At 39.7% G+C, this 17,903-nt stretch overlaps 1 protein-coding gene across 3 annotated transcripts in view; it reads right to left on the reverse strand.

Annotated features, from left to right (window-relative positions):
* Positions 1-17,903, reverse strand: part of agbl4 (AGBL carboxypeptidase 4) — a 370,527-nt gene that overhangs the window by 303,171 nt on the left and 49,453 nt on the right. The window lies entirely within an intron of this gene.

Here is a 17,903-nt window from a genome sequence, read left to right on the forward strand (position 1 = left end):
CAGGTGTTTTCTGTTACTGTATCAAAAACTCATTAGGTCGCTGCCATACAGGGAGCAGGAATGTGAGGAAATGGTATATAAATACATTTTCTCCTCTGAGGTACGGGTCTGCACCTTAGAGGGGGGAACATTTTTGATGGAAGTCAGCTTATCAAGCCAGCTTTATCTTCCCCAGACAGTTTGTAAAGAGAAAAGAGTGAGAGAGAGAGAGTGAGAGAGAGGAAGTAGTACAGGAAAACAAAGAAAAGGGAGCAAAGGAGAGAGATGGGGAGCGAAAAACAGCCACAGGTCAAAATAAGTTACAGGACAAGAGGACTGTTGGTCGTGTCAGATATAGAGCTCAGTGAGGGTCATCCTGTCACAAAGCACACAGCTGGGGGACTCACCTTGATTGGTGACCTTAAATTCTTTCACCTGACCTTAAACTATACCCTCAAAGCTGCACCTCTGAGACGTGTTGACTTTTTTTTTGCTTCACGTTTTGTTCACATTTCACACAGAAATATCTACTGGCACATTTTAAAAATCGCACACAATCCACTTCGGAATTAGTAATAAAATTCAACTGGAGATGACTATAATGGGCTATTATGCAATAATGAAAATGAAGTGTGACTTTACGATGAAAAGTCAAGATTATAAAAACAAATGACCCTGACAGTAACAGCGACTTCTAAAATCGCTGACTCTGGCTTTTATACTGCAGACATATTTGCTTCATTAAGCTGAGAAGGTGAGATCTTGAGTTCAGGACTGGCACACTGATCTCAATGAGCAAGCTGCCAAAGGTCACTCTCATAAAGTTGCTATTGTGCTAGTAAAGCAAAATGTCTTGCTACTACCATTAGATATAAACAAAGAGCACTGGGGGGGAAAAAAGAGCCTGTTTTAAAAATAACAGTAATATTCCCACAGTTGACATCAACTGCAAAAAAAAGATGGAAATTATAAACATTTCTGACAGACATGTAAAATTCAAAACATTTTAGAATATCTTTGCGATATTTCTTTAAAAATAACAGATAACATGTCAAATACTGATACTGATGAATTTACATTTTTGTATAGATTTGAAATGTGCAGGGACAGTCCCTTTTTTTTTTTAAAGGGACTGTCCCTGTCCTCTTTGAACCACAGAGAATCAAAAGAAAAAACTAATCTAAACCAAACAAAAACTGATTTTCATAGATGGCAGAGTTTTAAATGTTTAATTTAAATTTTCAATGTCACAATGTTTTTTTTCTGTAGCCACACTGACAAACTGACAGCAACTACATTGAACAACCAAATATAACGATCCACTGAAATCCATGACTTTTAGTAGCCAGGATAAATTACATTAAATAAGTCTGGGTCTTTGTTCAATAAACCAAAACCTGAAAACCATAAAATGTTGAATTTCCCTGTCAGTCTGCTGTACAGTCACCTCAAATGCTCTGTATTCATATATGATAATATATGCCTGCACCAGTGAATGAATAAAGGTTCACACATACTAATGAAAATGAATTATATATGTGTGTGTGACTAAGTTTTGTGAAGCTGATTCAAACACTAATACAAACACATTTCTGACCCGTTCAGAACTCAGTATTTAATATTTATTAACACATTTTTGTAGAGTCACAGTGGTCATCAAGTATTTTGTAGTTTGTTTGTTTGTTTTTTTTACATCCTTCTGAAACAACGGGATCATTAAACCATCAAGCAATCTCGACGCTCTTATTCTGAGAATCCAGTCACCTCTTACCACTTTGCACTGGCTCTTCCTGTCTCCTGTTTCCCCTACCTGAAGGCCTATCAGGATGCTGCTGTAAGACTTATGCCTTAATTTAACATATTAAATCCACCATCTGTGACTCCAGCTGCTGATGGTACGCTCTCTTTGGTACTTTGTGAGCTGGAGGGTCACTTCATCTGGAACCTGAAGCTGGCTGAGAACCAGTGCTGCTACAGTCTTATCCCACTGAAACCCACAAACTCCAGTCAAAGACAATAGAGTCTGGGACCGTCCAAGTAATGGACCACTCAGTGGAGAGACAGCATCTTTTATTTGTGTATTTAGTATTTAGTATAGTGTATTTCTGCATTTGAATAAAGCACCAAATCCACACTTTTAAGCTTAAATTTCAAAACTTACATTTTAACTACTGATTTTATCTACTGTTCTGATTTTATCTGTTTTGATTTTATATACTGTTTTGTTTGTTTGTTTGTTAATTAGTTAGTTAGTTTGTTTGCTTGTTTTAATCAATTTTAAATCATGCTTTTTATTTGTTTTTGTTTCTAATGTCTCTGTAAAGCACTTTGAATCACCTTGCTGTTGAATTGTGCTATACAAATAAACTTGCCTTGCCTTAGGAAAACATGGGTGGCACACACACACACCCATGTTTAAGTTTCCCTTTCAGGATGTCGGCTGCCACACTGAGATGGTGTGTGGACTGTTTCTGCCCAGGTGCCTTTTGCATGGGGTCCCAAATTTTGCAGAATGAGGGAAAAATAGATTCAATTATGATAAGAAATATATAATATGGGCATTTTTCTGGTTATGTATCCAAAACTACCTTGGATTTCTGGTGATATTTATTTAAAGTGAAGTGATCGGAAGTAATATGACCTTGGATATGTATTGGTTGCAGCAACTAAATAAGGGCACAGAGTCCTGTGTGAATCCTAACTAGCATAAACTAATCATCGTCACCTGTGACTCGAGACGAGGGTAGAGACTCAGTTCAGCAGGTAACTAGTCACCTAAGGGCTGATTTATTTTGGGCTTATATCTAAAGAACCTTCCATCTGGCAGAGCAGAAAACCATCAACACTGTAATTAAAATGCAATTACCACCTCTCTCCTCCAGTTACACAATAATCCCTTAGAAGTCTTTCCATCTGTGCCATACATACACACTCAAACATATAAACACATACCCTGAATATGCTCAAACAGCCATACATATAAATACGCACAAACTCTCAGCTCGCTGCCCCTGTCAGCACTCTATGACAACACAAAAGTCTTACCGCTTCCAAATCTGCTCTTCAACCCAGCTTACAGTGCAAAGCCTATCTGTTCCTCCACAAATCATCGTCTCATCCTTTTGCAAGGTCTCCTCCTTCTCACCATGGTTCCTTCAATCCTACATATCTTATTCACAACCCCCAGCGGGCAGAGAAAATAGGGAAAAACTTTCAGTAGTAGACTGTGAATTCTGCTATCCAAGCAGCAGCACTTAACTTAATGATGGTGAGCCAAACAAATCTGGACTGCCTGGACATATTTTCAGTCTTGTGTATTTGTGTTTTCTTTTCTGATATTGCAAAGAAAATTCTACTCATATCAATTAAAAACAGAGGGGAAAATGTTTACATTGAGCTATCAAAGACATATCTGTAATAAATGCAGATATAGTGTTTTGCAAAAGTGATATCCAGCGACTTGGAAATAAACTTGTTCTTACTAAAACCTCAAAGAAATGCAGGAAAAAAGACAAAAACAGGTTCAGCATCTGTGTTGGTGTCTCTGTGTTGGGGGATGGGTATTGAGCTGTCCCACTAGAAATAAAACTTTAATTACTTCTGACTGAAACTGTAATTAAAGGATGCACCCTTACCTGTGTGTGCATGTGTGTGTTTCGCATGTCTGTGCACATGTTGTTGCATGTGTCTTTGAGTGTGTGTGTGTGTCTGTGTGTGTGTGTGAATGCAAGGGGACCTTAGTGAGAGATAAATCACCTCTACGGACAACTCGCCAGCAAAGTTACAGAGAGCGTGGGGGTGGAAGAGAGATTGCAAAAAGAAGCAATGTGGTTAAAAAAATAGAGGTACACATAAGAGCATGAACATTTTCATTAGCATAGTATTACTATCAGTGTTGGGAAGGTTACTTTTAAAATGTATTCCATTACAGATTACAGAATACATGCCCCAAAATGTATTCTGTAACGTATTCCGTTACGTTACTCAATGAGAGTAACGTATTCTGAATACTTTGGATTACTTAATATATTATCATGCTGTTTACAACTACATGAATGTACTATTGCTGTGATTTATTACTGTTACCGAAGGTCCGCGGCTCCGAACCGTAGTAAAGGGACCTCTGGCTAATACGGTGGGTTCTGTGTCGGGCTCGTAGCTGAAAACTAGCTTTACTTTGTTGTCCGGGTCAACTTTGCTAGCGAGAGACAGAGAGAGGCGTTGAAAGGCTGCTCCAACAGAACTTATTGTTTTTGGAGGAAAACACGAACACGGTGTACAGTCGAGTCTTAATAGCTTACTTACAACTGGGCTCGTCAGGCTCTCTTCTTGGCTGCAGTGGTTATTATTATATTTACATGCTTCCAGCTCCCGTTTTTGCTCGATGACAGCTCGTACTTTTCCTTTTTCTCCCTCCCTCGCTCACAGACACATAACGTGTATGGCAGTCCATTCTCCCTGCAGCACGGACTACACTGCCTATGATGCTACATTCTTTAGAGCTATACCGGTAGCATTCTGCCTATTAGCTTAGCACAACAACAACAAAAAGGCCTCTCTCACCCAGGAAACACGCAGAGAGAGAGCGTCACCCTGTAACCATGGCAACCGTAACGCTGCCACCTGGAACAACAGAACATAGCTGTCAAACAAAACCCAAACAGTCCTGACCCGCCACAATATGAAACAGGGAAGTACCGCCATGTAATCCATTTATTTCAACAAAGTAACTGTATTCTAAATACCACCTTTTTAAACGGTAACTGTAACGGAATACAGTTACTCATATTTTGTATTTTAAATACGTAACGGCGGTACATGTATTCCGTTACTCCCCAACACTGATTACTATTAGTAAGGAAATATTACAAATTACAGAAACGAAGATAATTCAAGTTTGTAAAGAATCAAAAGTAACCGTGATTCTCCATATTGCTTTACAGTATGCTTTACATACTGTAAAACCAGCTCCTAGTGCGTTGTTTTGACCAGTTTCCTGCTGTTTTCTCAAAAAAAAGAAAAAAAGAACAGTAGTATGAGTCAGACAATGTATGAGCCATGCAGTCATAAACTATATTTTCATTGCTTTTGCCTCTGTATGTAAAGCCACAGAAGGAGGTGAGGGAAGAAGAGGTGGGATGACAAATAGTGGGCAGCTGAAGCCATTGGGGTTAAACACAATTGTTGTTGCAGAAAGGGGACATTATTGGAAATGGCTTTGCCACCGTGGGCGCCCCTGTTGAATAGCTTTTTCACTTCTCCCAGGCTAGCAATGATTTCCCTTTGCTTTCCTTCTGCACACACATACACACACTTAAGCGTAGAAGAGAAGGATCTGCAGTAACCTCATGGGAATTAAGTGGGTGTCAAAACAGACAGAGCTCAGTGAATCAGGGCGCAGTATAGGTAATGTAGCAAAAGGCTGAGGTGCTTTTCACAAAGCTGATGCAGTACAATGAGTATGCATAAGTATAATGGCTGATCGTCACGAGGAAGTCTGTTAAAAGACAGCCTAGTAATCTTGCTTCACCATTCCCCTAGCCCATCTTATCAGCGCATCCCCAATAACAAGACAGGAGGAGTTATTTGATTCCCCGAGTCCATTCTATACCTGGCTCCAGCGACATGCTCCTCTGCTTCTCGCGAATGAGATAGCATTTCACCGGACTGTATAACCTTTATGAGCCTCTCTCACGAACAACACAATGTGCGCAATCAAATCAGACTCACTCAAATAAAAGACACTTTCCAATTGAAAGAACGGTCTGCTTGTGCGTAACAGCGCAGACGAGTCTAGACAGAACGGCCAGATTTCATAAATAAAACAAAATAATTAAGCATTTTGTACGCGTTTGATGCCGGCTTTTGTTTGCTTTGATTTTTACGCAACAGACAAAGCTTTTATCAGAGTGCAGGGAGGAGAAAAAAGGCTTTGATTTTGGGAGGGGGTGGATATATTGATTTTCTTGACATTGGGCTCTCCTTGGCATTAGAGGTGTTTTTTCCTCTTGGCTCTGATTACATAGTTACAGCACAACCTAGGTTCTTTACTCTTATCTTTAAAGATAAAATAATGGCAAGAAACCATCTGCTCCTGTTATTGGAGAGCATCTCTAGCTACCTATCAAGTTCTTATCAGGGTCTATAGTGAGTGCTGCAGGTTGTATTGGAATGTCAAGCTCCACACGGCACAGCCCTTTTCCTTTAAACAAAACAACTGAATTGTGACCTTTTTACTCGTGATATATGTATCCCTTAAGTTAATATGGGCATTTAAAAATACTGAGAGAAAGACAAATAAACTTATAGTATACCACTGCCTGCAGAGTAAGAAGTAAATATGAAGAAACGTGGAAATAAAATGTGCATGATTCTGTATTTACCTGGATTTTTTTTTTAAGGCAGATTCACACTTGTGCACTTTAGGTTTTCTTGCCTCATCCATCAGAGCAAACCGCTGTGGTCGTGGCAGCAGCAGTTGCCGCATTCACCATCTCCCGTCAGGCAACTACCTCCATCAGGGTGGAGCTATTACTGTGGGCTTCACCCAGGAGAATGAGAATCTCTATACTGTAGAATCATTCGTCAAAGCAGCTGAGGATGTATGGAAGGGCTATTTGTCAAACGCAGAGATGTAGCGCTGTGCAGTTAGTCTGAGGCGTGGCATGCGGGCTCACATGTCTACATATACTGCATTTTATATAATCAGCTGGAGAACATCAAGCAGCAGCTACTTTCCTCGCAGCTCTGCTTCCCCCAGCAGGGTTCCTACCCAGCAGTCTAAATCAAGACAGAGCTGTTGTCAGCCATGTGGAGGGGACAGGGAGCGTGTTAGCTCCACCAGATTGAATTAAGCTGAATCCCCCAAAGATACACATTCAGGCAGGATTCAGGTCAACTTTGAGATGACGAGCAGCGCTGTATTGATTTCTCCCAGTTCCCAATCATATTACTCCTCTTCTGCCAGCTAATTCAATTCCCTTACAGACAGTTCACAATTCAGTTCATAATTATAACGATACCAAATTACAATGTATCTTGCCAGAGAAATTGGATTAGGGGCTTCAAACTGTGTTCTTTGATTACATCAGATACCTATTGTTGGGTGGGTCATGACAAATTCGTGAGAGACTGCTCACAGAGACATAATGTGCTGAACCAACCCAGCTGAAGTGGTAATCTAACTACAACTCTTCTCACAAATTACTGTAGATTATTGCCGTGAATAAATTAAATGTGCAGTTTGTGCATTGAAGATTCATGCATAAGTTTACCAAACTTGACGGCTTAATGAATAAACTTTCATTTTTTCCCCTTGCATGCTTCTGTTTTTGCTCAAAAGGCAGTTTTTGATGTGGGTCCTTTTCTGGCCTTCACTTGAAAGTCATGGTAAAGGGCAGATAGCTCTGTACTGACAAGGAGCTCAGCCTGCAGCATTGATTTGTTTACTAATAGCTGATGGAAACCCTAGAGCGCCTCTCGTCTTTACCACCAGCCGCCGGGAGATGAATAATTAATAGCTTTTTAGCTCTTTTTTTAGTTTCAAAAAGATTACTGGAAGTCCAATCAGTAATGTAATACAAACTCTTAAAAAAGCCTTTTCAAACGGTTAAAGCTGGAAACCTGTGAAAACCTTTAGTTTTGATTATGATAAGACGGTGACTGGGAAAGCTGTTAATGGTACGTCGGCGTGTTAATCTACACAATTAACATGGCTGTTCTCCATGTTCACTGAAGGATGCGTACATTCATGATATTTTTACTACTAAAACCAGCAGTATGCTTAGTACAACAAACGTTAAGCCAGTTTTACGAAACTTAATGCAAACAAATAACTCTGAAATTACATCTCTCAGCTTTATTTCCGATTTAATAATAGTACCAGCGCTTAATAGAGTCTGCCGAACATCACTTTGCTTGCATACACTAAAAGACAGACAACGGATGCGAGATAATATAATCTTCAGATAAACCCAAAAAGCAGAGACAAAGATCTTGCACAGAAAACAGAACACTTTAATCTTTCTTCCCCCAAGGCTATAGAAGAGAGACAGACAGGGTGAGAGAGAGATGGAGAGACTGCAAACAGACAGACTGATAGAGACGTTGATATAATTGAATGTGACTTATTCCCAGCACCCACCCAACCCTATGTCCATCTGTAGGCAGCTTTGGACCTACCACAAGCACCCACAACATCAGCCAAACTCTCTTTCCTCCTGTCACTTCGCATACACACACACACGCACGCACACCTACACACAAAGAGAACATCTGGAGTGTGCACCAGTGGACCTAGCCTAGTGCCAACCTGCCTAATAGCCTATGGAGTCAATTATAAGAGGGGAGAAATGTTCTGGCTTAATCGCTAATGGTGCCATCTGGATAATAGCAGATTTCAGAGAGGAACTTTTGCTTCTTCCTCTTACCTGGTCATCTGGGGATGTCTCATTTGATCATTGGCCTGTTTTGGAGAAATGGGGTAGAACCAAAGAGAACAAAACCATTTTTTTCACATTTAAAAGTTGATGCGGCATCTTTTCGTATGTGTTTAGATGTCATTTTTCTTCGTCTTTCTCGCTCTCTCTGTCGTGCAGGAAACTGCATGACCCCCGCATTCTGTTACTGTAACTGTTCAACAACTGTAGCCTTTGAAAAACACATTTGATAGAAAGACCTACTGAGATGCTTTTCTTTTCTGCTGAGATTCTGAACTTTCTTACATCTGTCTGTGTTGTGGCATTTTAACTCAACACAACACTCTATCGCTCTGAGCACATTGCAGCGGTATCAATTTCCCCTCTACAGCAGGTGATATTTTAACAAATGTGCTCCTGCAAAAGCCAGTAGAGCTGAGGGCCAGAGAGGTGCAGGGTTATTTATTGAGACCTGCGAGGAGTGATGGCAGGGGCAATGGGCAGCTAGGTAGGAAGGCACGAAGGCAAGCAAAAGATGCGACAACGTGGAGATTGCCCTAAAAACACAGGGGACTGGAGGGAGTCCAGAGACCGAGGGAAAAGTGCAAGAGAGGGGTGGTTGGAGAGCTGATAGATTGAAAAACACATTTACTTAGCAACTGGCATAGCACTGCTCACAAATCCAGCTTGGCATGAAGGACAATTTGGAAGAAAAACAGGACATCCAAGGGAGTGAAATAGAGAAAGAATTACCCAGCTGTTAGGGTGTAAGGTGAAAGATTATTTACATAAGACTTGAAATATAGCATGCTGTACATTTACCAAATTACGTGTAATTTTACGTCGTGATGAAACAGCCCTATTAAAAATCGTCTGAAGCCATCTGATTCACAGACAGAAGGTGTTTCTGATCCTCTGCTCCTTTGCTTATACATTTCAATATCGGTGACAAACACAGCTTCATTAAAAATGTAAACGTCTCATCGTGTATCTGCACAGAATGCCGCTTGAACAACCAAATGAAAAGCTCAATTGGCAGGTCTCTTGCTACTATGTTATCGCGTACATTTAAAGGGGCCATCAAAAGCTTAATGGCAAACGGTCAAGACTCCTTAACACGAGAGTGTGTGCATGTGCGTGTTTCTTGGCCATGTAGAAAAGGTTCCCGCTGAAACTGGAAACCTACCGTGGCCACATGGAGGCAGCACACAGGCTTGCACAAGTCGTGATGACTGTTGTGATTCAGAATGGAAAATGACTGAACAAGCCTGCTCGCGAGAAGGAGGACTTAAATACGCACTGCCTTGTATTGTCTGCCTTTTTTAATTACTCACAAACCGCAAACAAGCGGGCACTGAGTTCAACATAATTAGGCCTCTGAAATCAACACAGCAGCACAGAATGAGAGAGCAGAAACTCACAGACGAAGACTCCGAGCGAAATGTTCTGCACCCAACGCAAATAACACCTGACACATGCCACGCCTTAATTGAAAGCCCAACAGCAGCAGGAGATGTGTTACTGTGAGGTAAAACAAATGTGCCTTTGATTTGTTATTATTTGTATGGGAAGGGGTTAAAGAAATAAGCGTGGGGGCTAATGGCACTCTGACAAATGGAGAACGGAGTATATGAACCATGAAATGAACACTCTGACAATTGGAAGGCAGGAGGCTTTCAGCACCATGGTCAGCAACAAAGTGCCTGCAACATCTCACTGCTTGAGTGATGGTATTCACAAAGCTAAGGAGAGCTGGGAAGAACAACAGAGGACGACATAAAAGGCAGAAGACTGACGGAAAGAAGGGGAGGTGCATAAAATCGAAACACACACACACACACACACGGGGATACGATTGTGTTTTGGAGATTAAAAAGCGGAGGCATATTTAACCAAGTCAGAAAACAAAGTGGTACACACACAGAGGAGTAGCTCATTTCAAATTAGAATAGAATCAAATAGAATTTTAGTTGAAAGTAAGGTCAAGATAAGATGTGTATTTTTTATGCCAGAGTCTGTAAAAGTAGCTGTCAGTCTGTCTGTCTCCAGGTAAGGTGTGAGGGAGTTTATCAGGGTAGAGCAGAAGGCAGAGCTCAGATAAAGCTAGAAGGAGAAAATAACCTCCACCACCTGGTGGTGTGGCTTTTTCACATTAATTGTTGTTGTGGTGCAGTATACAGCCATTAAACAGTAAATAAGTCATTAACTATGCTGGCTGCCAGGGTGCCCTGTGCCAGGACCTGTATTTGTTGCAGAGAAATAGAAGTGGTGGGCCCTGCAGGCAGAGAGGCTGAGGTTAATGCAGCTGGGTTGACGACAGGCAGCAGAGGTTCCTCTGTGCAGTCAACTAACCCACAAACAATTGCACACACCTATGTACATACAGTATCACTATTTGTCTATATCATTTAGGAAAAATAGGACATAAGTGACTATATAATTAAATGCTGGTAATCTAAATTAGAAGGTTATCCTCAATGATTAATAATTAACACTGACCTCTGAATCACTCAAGGATAAAAACTGATAACTCAAGGGACAAACCAGCGTTGTGTCTACACATAACAGACAGCTTAGCAAAGAACCGATTTTAAACTGAATCTTTAGGTACTTTGTTACTGTTTCAAAAACAAATAATTTATTAAAGATAACACAGTTTGACAGGCAGTATTCTTACACCATCAAGGTGATTCCGAAAGAGTTTTAGACCAAAACTTTGCACATCTCAGGATGGTGTGCAATGTGTCCTTAAAAAATGTGGCAGGCCTAAAAAACTATCTAAAGATGTCCTTAAGCAGTAGGGGAAAAAATCCAGCAGAGACCTGACACAGGACCTGAGAGATGCAGCTGACCCTTCCAGTCATCCATCTACTGTTCACCGAAGCCTCATCAAAAACGATATTAATGGAAGGGTGGCTGTCAAGAAGCTATTCTTCCGGAAGGGAAGCACGAAGAAAAGGCTGTGTTTAAAATCAGTAGCAGCAGGTCTGGATGGATCCAAATTTGAAATCTTTGGTTCAAATTGTCAACCTGTATGGACGATGTCAGGAGAGTGGTACACCCATGGTACCCATGGTTTGGGGCTGAATTTCAGCCAGTGGTTGCAACAACTTCATTTTTCAATATGACAGTGATCGCAAACACACCGCCAATGCAGTAAAAGCAAACCTGGATAGAAAAACACACAGTGGAACACCATCAGTCATGGGTTGGCTCCCCAGAGTCCAAACCTCAACATTCTTGACAGATCTTCTTGGCTGTTTTTGCCTTATGCACTGTAATCCCACGTATGTTTGCATTTTTGCAGTAAACTGCTGCATCTATGGATTTCCCACTTTTCTAGCAAAATATAAACAAGAGTGCAAGAGTGCAAACACCAAGACAGCTCACTTTCTGGACAGCATTTACTTTAAACAGAATACTGCTGTATTTTCTTTGTTCTTTTTTAATGTATTTTAAAAAGTTTGTAGTGCAGTAAAAATCAGATACGGGTAGCATGGCAGATAAGAGTAGGTAATGGATAGACGGCATTGATTTGGCATTAATGACTTATTAGCTTATTATATAATAATATATTACAGTATATTTCAATGTAACTAAGCAGATCATTCTCTTTCTCAAAGTTTGTTTGAAGATATAACACTTAAAGAAAAGAAAGAAATATTAAAGAAATGTAGATGTGAAATGTAAAAGTGACATCAGAGGTCAAATGTGACATGATATTAAGATGCGCACTATAATGTGATATTTAGACATCCTCTATATACCAGTATCATTTCCTAAATGTTGCCAATACAAACAAACGTAACAAAAGTTTAATTAAGTTTAAAGATAAAAGACATTTTATGATAGTTTGACCGTATCTGACCTTGAATAAGAGATCTGAGGTCCGAAGTAACATGATATTTAGAATTCCTATATTGTCAACTCAAACAGTAGTAAACATAGTTTTAAACAGCTCTATGTAGCATTATCATCACCTTGATCTTCAGATCAATCTATTGGTCTTGAAGGGGAGGTCAGAGGTCAAATGTGACATGATATTTTTAATCCTTAAATGCTATGTTAATGATGATATGTTGACCATGCACTCCACACTTGTAATAATCGGAGTTTCTAACTTGTAACGCTTTTTATCAATATTTAATCAATAAATCATTAAGCTGATCTCGAAGACCTCGGTGGAAGTAGGTCAAATTTTGTTAACATGACCCAGCTCTACATCCCTACAAAGTTTAATCCCAATTTATTCAAACTTTACTCAAACTTTTCAAGCTGTCGTGTTTACAAACAGAATGATGACACGAATGAGAATGAGACTTGCACAGTACTGTATGTCAAAAATATGACATCATATATGCAGAAAGAGACTCGATACTGTGATTTTTTTTTTAAAGAGGCTTTCTTCAAATCCTCCCATGTGGATTAGTATGTTCACTGTTTTTCATCATCCTGAACAAGGAATAAAACTGTAAAATATACACTGTTATACGTAACAATGACGATGAAGCCGATCCCACTAGTTTATGCTGGATTATAATTACATTAATTTTTAATCCCACAGCGATCTTCCAGTTTAGTCACAGGAAATCAGATGCAAGAGAATATAAATGAGTTTTAATATTGGCAAACGTCAACCTGAATGAAACAATGATGCAATGAATTGTAAGTACAAAATGGCCAAATGCATTCAGAAAATAACAAGTAACTATGCTGCAGTGTCAATGCAACAGGAATGAGTTTTAACACATCAGGTATCAGCAGCTGAACACACCCATTTCCATCTGTGGTGAAATCTAACCATTCTTGGTTTGCAGCTCCAAGTGAATAAATGGGGATTAAGCCCAATTCTTTCTAAAAGACTATGAAATTATTGAAGTTTTTTTCTAAAACTCTTAAAGGCATCTGTATCATTTTATTTATGGAAATTCATTTTTAAACCTTAAAATACAAACCCTTTATTATTGGATAAAATTAAAGGGCTTTAGCACTTTTCTTGAGGGAAAACTGAGTTGCTAAAATGGCTAAGAAAATAGCTTAATGGGGACCAATCATACTCAGATGGGTGGGGCTGCTGTGCTCAGGGAACGAGGTGTTAAACGCTTTAACGTATTTAAATTTGAGCCATCTCATGGTCGTGGATTTTACTGAGGATACCTAAACGTGAAAGCATGCAGACATGGACAGCTAGCTAAAGCTAAAAACAAACGCAAACCGCAAAACGAGTGGAGTTGATGTCATCACTAATACTCAGATTCCTCAGTGAAGCAACAGTTCAAAGAAGCAAAACCCTTGCATGCCAAGTTGTTGAACTCCAAACTCAAGGCAAGGCAACAAGTAAAGCACATGGAATATATATATATAGATATAGATAGATAGATATATAGATAGATATATATAGATATAGATATAGATATATAAATATCATGTAGATGAGTGTTTTTTTATGTTACTTTTATTCTCTACCATAACTTCTAAATTTGTGACAAAGTATGCAAAAAAAGCTTGACAAGCAACAAGCACAGGATGGTAAAGTCCCCAGCAAAAGTGAAAGCCGGGGTTTTCCGCTCAAAGACGAGAGCTTTGCCAGATAAAGATGGGCTGTTTGTTTGCAGGTTATGCATCAGTTCAACAAATGACATTTTCAGACATAGTTCTGAGAGATTCATTGTAGACAGTGAAGTCAAGACAACAAGCACTGAAATTATCGGAAGGTCTGGTTGTTCTGCGCTGTTTGTGTGCGCAGCTGGAACTCTCAGTCTACAGCTTTTCACGTGCTGTGCCACATTTCTGTCTAGTAGCTTTTGTGTTGGTAAGATGTGTTGTGATGTTCTCTCTACAGTGGTTACACAAAAAAGCATATCAATACATGTTTTGCTGGGGGGTAAAAAAACAAACAATCGTTGTTTGTCAAATCCATCACCAATTTTCCCTCTTTTAAAAATGTTCTGACTACATGTATCAATTATTTTGAGTAATAAGGCAACTTAAAGATATAAAATCAAAAGTTTATGCTTGGTATTAACTGAATACATACCAATCAAGTACATTTCATTTAAACAGATTCCATTCAATTTAATATGGTTTATGTTGTACTTATGTAACAAAATTACATGGAAAATTTACATGTAATCAAATTACATAAAGTCAGCATATTGGGCATAAATATTTTTTTGAGTGTAGCTGCAGGGCATGTCAGAGTCTCATTCATTATTAAAATTATCCATTAAAAAAAAATCACAGCAGCAACTAAGAACAGCAACGTAAGAGAATCCACAGAATCAAGACTGTCCGATCCTTTCTGCAAGTAAGTTGGGGGAGGTTTCCTGTCTTCAGTCAAAATAAGTGGCCCAGTGGTGCAATGATTAACACTGTTGCCTCAGCGAAAGAATATGCTGGGTTCTAATCCATTTCCTGACTGGGGCCTTTCTGTGTGGATTCTGCAAACATAGAGTCTGGGTTCTGTCTGGGAACTCTGGACGGCTAGCTACAGGTCACCTTATATGTAGTACCTGTTCCCTTGGATGTGATATCATGTTGATGAATTGAATGAGAAGCCTAACATGTTAAAATATCCATATCTAAAGAGCACTTATCAAAGATATGCTTATATTTGCATTATATTGCCAAATTTATTTACTCACCCATCCAAATTAATAATGGTGTTCCAATCGCTAAAATCAAGAAGCTAGTCATGCAGACTGCTTCTAGAAAATTGGTGGAAAAAATGGGTCACTCTCAGGAGCCCAGTGATAGGATGCCACCTGTGCAACAAGTCCACTCGTGACATTTTCTTGCTACCAAATATTCAACTGTTGGTGGTATTACTGTATAACAAAGTGGAAGTGATTGGGATGACAGCAACTCAGTCAAGTGGTAGGCCACCTAAAAACACAGAGTGAGGTCAGCGCATTCTGAGGCACATAGTGCGGAGAGGTCACCAACTTTCTGAAGAGTAAGTCGCTACAAACCTCCAAACTTCATGTGGCCTTCAGATTAGCTTCATTGAATGGGTTGCCATGACTAATCAGCTGTATGCAAGCCTTGCATCACCAAGCAAAATGCAAAGTGTCGGATGAAGTGGTGTAAAGCAGTGGTCCTCAACCTTTTTTTTGCGCCACAGACCGGTTTATGTCTGACAATATTTTCACGGACCGGCCTTTGAGGTGTTGCGGATAAATACAACAAAATAAAACCAGTACCGGTACCAAATAAAAGAAGATTTATTCATAACACTCGGGAAAAGAGCCAGGGAAACCAAGTTAACGATAAAAATGATTAAAACAAATCACGATAAAAACCTATAAAAGCCCTGAAAACCATAAATTTCAAATCCGAGCCTCAACTCTCGTGGCCTGGTACCAAACGGCCCGTGGCCCGGGGTTGGGGGCAGCTGGTGTAAAGCACCTGCCACTGGACTCTAGAGCAATGGACCCGTGATCTTTGGAGTAATGATTCCTACTTTTTCATCTGGCAATCCAATGGACATGTCGGGGGTTGGCAGTTGCCAGGAGAACTGTACTTGTCTAACTGCACTGTGCCAAGTGTAAAGTTTGGGGGAGGTTGTTTTTCAGGAGTTGGGCTCAACTCCTTAGTTCCAGCAAAAGGAACTCTTCATGCTTCAGTATACCAAGACATTATGGACAATTTGTTGCTCCCAGCTTTGTGGGAAAAGTTTGGGAATGTCCCTTCCTGTTCCAACATGGCTGTGCACCAGTGCACAAAGCAAGATCCATAAAGACACAGATAAGTGAGTCTGGAAGTCCTAACCTTAACCCAACAGAACACCTTTAACCCTGGAGAACCCATGGGGTCAGATCCCATTGGTTTACTAGGGAAACCATGGGGTCAAATTTGACCCCATGGTTTCTCCAGGGTTAATTAGAGCAAGGCTTCACAAATGCACTTCTGAAAGAATGGTCGAAATGCCCATAAACACACTCCTAAACATCGTGGAAAGCCTTTCCAGAAGAATTTAAGCTATTATAGATACAAAGGGTGGACAGACATAATTTAAACCCTATTGATTAAGAATGGTATGTCACTTAGATTCATATGCTTGTGAAGCTAGTTAAGAAAATACTTTTGGCATTAAAGTGTATTTGTAAACTGGAGGGTGAAACATTTAGTGAATACATATTAATATTAATGTTAATATTAATAACCAATTCTTGACTTAAATGCATTGTACTGATTATAGTAGTATAAGTTCACACAAATATATGAATATATTTAGTTTTTTAGACTGTTTTCCATTTATTGATAAAAACCCTTTATTTCTATATCAACTTTAAGGCTTCTTATTTTCAACCTCAAAGTTTTAAACATATGTTGTTCTAACAGGACAGTCATAATGATCCAAACGCCCCCCCGAGTTGATTTGGTCCACGCTCTGTTACAGTAGGTGAAAACTAAATCCATGCCAGCTAACTGTGCCAGAACACAGTGGATAACACAAAATCTGTAGACAGGATTTCTAAAGCCAGCGATCAAACATCTTTGCTGTCACTGACAAAATGAGAAGTCAAAATAAATATCTTGTGTGTGGGCTCAAAAAAAATCTTTAAAATCCACGTTCTGGCTGACAAAATATGGTGTCAAATCTAAAAGACAAAAAAGAGCTAGGCGCCAAAATGAAAACATCCCATCCTATCGCTCACTATCAGTGAGCAATGGGGGCTGGTGTTATCCTAATAGGACTGTAATTAAAGCTTCCATCTCATCTCACTTGTGCGCACTCTGTCTGAAAACACATGCACACAAGAACACACTCGCGCACACAGGCAGGGAATCACAAAAATTCTTTGTTCCTCCCGCCCACCTCAAGTCCATCAAGGGGTGTGCATGTGTGTATATGTGTGTGTGTTTGGGAGGGGGGGTTAAAATCATTCTTAATTACACATTTGTCACATGAAAAGCATTCTGCCTACTTTGTCTGAGCTCTAGCAGTCTGATTAATTCAGCTATCCTCACATTCCAACTGCTCATTATACACCAAACTTCCACTCTTCACTGTCCTTTTTTATCTATGTCTTCCCCCATTTCATTTTCTTCCTTCATTCCTTTGGTTCTTGACATTTTTCAGGCTTTTCATTTTAGTGTACTGATGTATGCTTGCCAGATCCAGTAGCCACAGAGGCAAGCTTCTCCTTGGGGACTCAGGGTTTGACAGCACACATAGCCTGTCAGTGTTCACTGCTGGCTAATGATGATAGGACAATTAGAGTGGAGAGGAACAATCGGTTTCTTGCCATTTATGTAGCTCTCCAGCTATCATCTTCTATACAAACATCCCTGATGTATTAGAAAGAATCTAATTTCTCATATAAAATCTTTACATACTGAGTTTTGGATCTACTCTGAAGCGACACACTGGCTGGCCACTTTATTAAGTTCAGCTTTCTCGTACCAATTTTGTCTTAATTCTTTGTGGCGCAGATCTAAGAAGGAACTGGAAACGATCCTCAGAGAGTTTGTTTCTTACTGCCATGACGATATCACGCAGTT

The sequence above is a fragment of the Neolamprologus multifasciatus genome, chromosome 23 (assembly GCF_963576455.1).
Source record: "Neolamprologus multifasciatus chromosome 23, fNeoMul1.2, whole genome shotgun sequence".
Taxonomy (NCBI): Eukaryota; Metazoa; Chordata; class Actinopteri; order Cichliformes; family Cichlidae; genus Neolamprologus; species Neolamprologus multifasciatus.